Below are 5,082 nucleotides of genomic sequence, written 5' to 3' on the forward strand. Positions count from 1 at the left end.
ACTTGTAGTGGGGGAATTGGTGGGGGGGGGGTAATCTAAGAAGAGAGGGAGTGGGAAAAATGCAAAAGGGGGGACAAATACCCCACAACAGGCAAATGACTATAGCGGCTCTGTCTCTTTAGAGATGTCCTGGGACCTACATGGAGACAGAGAATTCACTATTCACTCCCTTCTCTGTCTCCCGTTTGGCCCCGCCCCTTTTAGGCTGCCCCTCCCTCCATAGACAGAGTTCTGTGCTATCTGCAGCATGGCTAACTAATTATGGAAACTGCTATTTCAATGCAGCTGCCCCGATGGGGGAAGGGCATATAGTCTTTATTTAGGATCAGTCTGGAGAAGCTGCTCCCCCCCCCAGTACACACATTTAGGACATTTTGTATTTGTATGGTTTTAAAGAAAAATGTTTTGGAGGGGTATCCTTTAACACGCTGACATTAAAGTAGTAAATATGTTTAAGTCAAGGCCAGCTTGTTTGTAAGCCCTTTTTAATCATATTTGCGACAGGTGTTGCGATACATACTTTGCTAATCAGGGTACGACCTTAAACGAGGAGCGCGCTGCATTGTATTAGGATCCTGAAGACATATTGAAACTAAAAAGTTTTTCATCCAGAAAACATATATTTACTTAAAATATGAGCCTTGAAATGGGTTGTATTTATGCTGGAAAAGGGGAGTGGGATGTGGCGCTGTGATGTCACCACCGATGCAGTGTGGATGGAGTGTGACATCCTAATCACCCCGCATTTTGTCAGCAGAGATCCACGTGATGTCACTCACCCATTTTTGTCCGTAACTTAAACATTGGAATTTTGGCGATCACAGGACATATTTTTTTTTTACTTATAGGTTTAAACCCTACACTCTGCCACAGCAAAACAGGGTATGGTGCCAGTGGGACAAGGATGACATCATAGTGTTAATTGCTAAATCCAACCACTAGGTGGAGATGCCCTGATAGTGTCTGGATGCCAATACCCAGCAGACATCATCATACTTGGCTTTACCAATCACTATAATAAATGAGCATCACATTAATACCCCTGTAAAGGATATTGCTCACCATAGCCAGGGCTGAGTTCAGTTTTGCTCCCTTCATTACATCAGGGAGCTATGGACTAATTTGAACACTACGGGTGGTGTCTAAATGGTGAATCTGGTGGAAAGTTTGGAAAGTGGTCTTATCGACATAGCAACCGGTGGAATGGTCTAATCACCAGCAACATTCCATTGGTTACTATGGCAATAAGGTCACTTTGCAAAGTTTCCCTAGCGTCCCTCTTAGAGATTACAGTGGAGTTAAACATGCACAGGACAGGCATGAGACTATTTTGAATATAAGACAACATCAAATAAAAGGGGAGGTTTATCCGGCAGGACAAATGGGCAGACTAGATAAACTAAATGGTACTTATCTGCAGTCAAATTGTTTTAAATTCAATGAAAACACAGAATTTTAAAAGCAGATGACTATTTGGCCCATCAAGTCTGTCCATCTTTTCCTGCTGCAGCTTCAAGTCTTATTTCGTCCTTGGCATCATCGCATTCAGGAAAGCCGTATATGCATACCTTGCATGTTTAAATAACCTAACTGTATTAACCTCAACCATTTCTGCTGGATGGCTGTTCCACTTATCTACCACCTTCAAGGTGGTAGATATTCCTAGATCAATGATCCACACCTGTTTAAGATTACACACGGGGTAATCTCATTGTTAAAGAAAGATCTGACTATTTTTTTTCTAGGCATATTGGAGAAGACCTAGAACTGGTGCCAGCACTGATCACAGAAATATAACTTTTTATACAGTGACTCCAATATATATATATATATATATATATATATATATATATATATATATATATATAGTTACTTTCCAGACCTTAAAGGCCACAATTTTAGATACCCCTGCTTAACCACAGGCATCTCAGTTAAAAATGAATACAACGGGATGTATTCAGACGCGGATCCACATAATTCCTGGATTGTTTGCAACCCTCAAGGTACTGAATTTTCCTTTCATGGTCTCCAGTTTTTCCTTCTGAAATCTTTCAAGCCCGTGCTTCCCCGAAGCCACCCAATCCTGTCCCCTCGACCACCCAACTAGATAGTGGATCTTTTTGCCCTTCTCAACATTAAAGGCATGGAGGGGGAGGGAGGAGGTAAAATAACAAGGAGATACAATGTGGTGAATGTGGTCCTTGTTTGACCACCACAATAGTTGGAGATCCCTTGAGTCTATTGCATGACGTCCGTAGGTTCCACCCCCACTGGCTGTAACTGAATGATATTTGTGCCATCCTAGGGAAAAAAAAGTTTGAATCAGATCCCAGGGTTTTAACAAAGTGCATTTATTTGTCCGAGTACAAGATGATCAGTTACACGGGTCTGCGATTATTACATCATGCTTCTCAGTAACACGAGCCAATGACCCTTATTTAGACCTTCCTACACATCACACGGGAGTTTAATGTTTAACATATTCTGGTATCCAGATATTGTGGGATCAGTAAACCAGCTTTCCTGGTGCCTGGTGGCCTTGAGAGCCACTTGGACAGAGGTTAACCCTTTCATTGCAGCTATTAAAAATTCTCAACCCCTAACTAGGGGTTTTAGATATTCTTCCTTCCTGTAGATTCAGAACTACAGCTGCTCTTGTGCATCATAGTCTAATAATTCTGGACGCCGATTGGCTGCTTGCTAGACACACACAGAGCCGACCCGCACAATAGCAACACCTGTTTACTTAAAAAGTGCAGAGTACAATTTGTTTTCCGTATAAAACCTTAGGCAGAGAAACTGTGGATAATAGTACCACCTACAGCCCGCCTCAAATGGTTTGTTCCGGGGCAATTACTGTCTGAAGTATCGGCAAAGGTCCAGAACAGACTGCAGGTTAAAACTGGAGCTGGTGCTTGAAGGCTAACGGCCAACATACATGCAGCTGTTTGCTAGTTACCCTTAGCACGTTAAAGGCCACACTAGAAGCCATAAAGGTACGTGAGAGGCGGCATCAGCATTTGCCCGGTGTGGCCGGCACGGCAGCAGATGCTTCTTATGAGCGCGTGTCTCGTAGGCTCTAGATGGGTGGTCTGCTTTGTGTATTGCCCCTTTTGTATGTACAAATGCAGGTGAGTAAGCGAGAGCTGTTAACCAGTGGCATATTCTGGCCTAGGCTTACTAGATCTAGGTCCTCTGCTCCATATACCAGTTGTCGGCTGTCACTGTCGGGATTGTGTGGCCCTCCATTAGCCCTTTACAATGCTATGTAAGTTGCATGTGATATCACTGATGTCCTACACATCATCACATATCGCTCGTGTAAGAAGAGGTGTTAAGGGGCAGGACCAGAAATGGGCAGGGCTGGCACCAGAAGTAGGCAGAATTGTGGAAGAACCATCTCGTGGTGCTTGGTTTCAGAGCGTGGGACAGCTAGCTTGGACAGTGCCCAAAAATCAGAACTGCCCAGCGAAAAAAAAACACATGACGTGGGCATAGCCGATCATCAATCACCCAATAAAGACAAGAGACTTGTTAGATTTTAAAATGGTCACAGACTTTATTAAACACCTGCGACATTATTAAGCGTAAACATGTAAACTCATAACCCGCAAGTAGCCTCAGCTAGTAACATCATCATTATGTGCATAATAATGAACGTCCTAGATACAAACTGATACGAACTCACCAGGGCCGTCCCACGGGGAGACCCTCATGTAACCGTCCGGCTAATGCCACCCGAGTTGCCATAGCTCTGATGGCCAACTGACGACAGACCCCAAGGGACCCCCTGCCACACCAAGAACAAAGGGAGGGCCGGTGCAAACTTAACTCCGTATGATTTTTCTAAAGTGAGGGAGATCCCCCTGGGTATAAATAAATACCCCTTGGGGCATTAGCATAATCCCCTAACAGAGTCGCCGTTGGGCTTACACACCGAAAAGATACATTGGGTTATTTACAGCCAGCCCAGTCATGTAGGTCCCCTTCAGGCCAATACTGTGCTATCGGGAGGTGTGTAAACGCACGCAAGGTCGGTCCTACAAACGTACAGCACAAAAACAGGCCACCCACTTGGTGCGATCCGGCTGAAAATCAGCACCTACACCTTCTGTCACGCCGTGCGACATACTGTAAACTCCGCTTTTAAGAGATAATTATAAACTAGGCCTCGGCCCTGTCTGGTGTAATTGACCTTGTCCCTCCCTTATTCCCCTTGCTTCTGGTTGAGGCAGATCATGCGAAAATAACATGTCCCGACAATGCCCTAATTTCCCCATAATCATGCCTACTAGTTCTCCGGTATTACAATAGCATTCAAGCAATTCATGCATTGTGTTTTTCTTTGTATTGTAAACTTCAGCTTCTAAAATGCATTTTAGACGCTAACGTTTCGACTTAATTACAATGTAAAGTGCAAAGTTAAAATACCTTTTACACTTAATGAATAATTAGTTTTGTTGTGTGGCTTGGAAGAGAGAGAGGATACGATAGTAATAATTTAACAAAAGTACAGGAGGGGGGGTTTATTTCCAAAGGAGAAGAAAACCAAAACTAGAGGCTCAGAGGCTTAGATGTAATGTAAGGAAGCTTTACTTTACTGAGACGGTGGTAGATAAGTGTAACCGCCTCCCAGCAGCAGTGGTAGACTCTAAAACAGTGACACATTCTAAGACAAAAGGACCGATTCATGTTTATGGGCAGACTAGATAAACGAAATAGTGCTACGAAAAAGTGTTCTGTTGAAAATCAATAGCATTTGGCCAATGGCAGGACATTGAACTTTTCCACTTACTAATTAGTTCTAAATGGAGTACCATCCATTCTTAAGGTTAAATGGACCTTCAGATAAATGTTTTAAGTCACAATGCTAGGGTCCTGTGTATGCTATTTTTTTTATTCTGTTTGGATATTTTTTGATTCTGTTTGATCTTTCTTTTATTCTTGCTTGATGTCTGCCCGGTCCTCCTTATCTTCCTTCTACTACATGTCCCTGTCCCGACCTTGGTTTTGTATCTGGTCTGCCCTGTCCTGAGACCTGCCGTCTGCATCGTCCTTATTGTTATTATTCCATAATCTTCT

This window comes from Spea bombifrons, chromosome 4, assembly GCF_027358695.1.
Source record: "Spea bombifrons isolate aSpeBom1 chromosome 4, aSpeBom1.2.pri, whole genome shotgun sequence".
Classification (NCBI taxonomy): Eukaryota; Metazoa; Chordata; class Amphibia; order Anura; family Pelobatidae; genus Spea; species Spea bombifrons.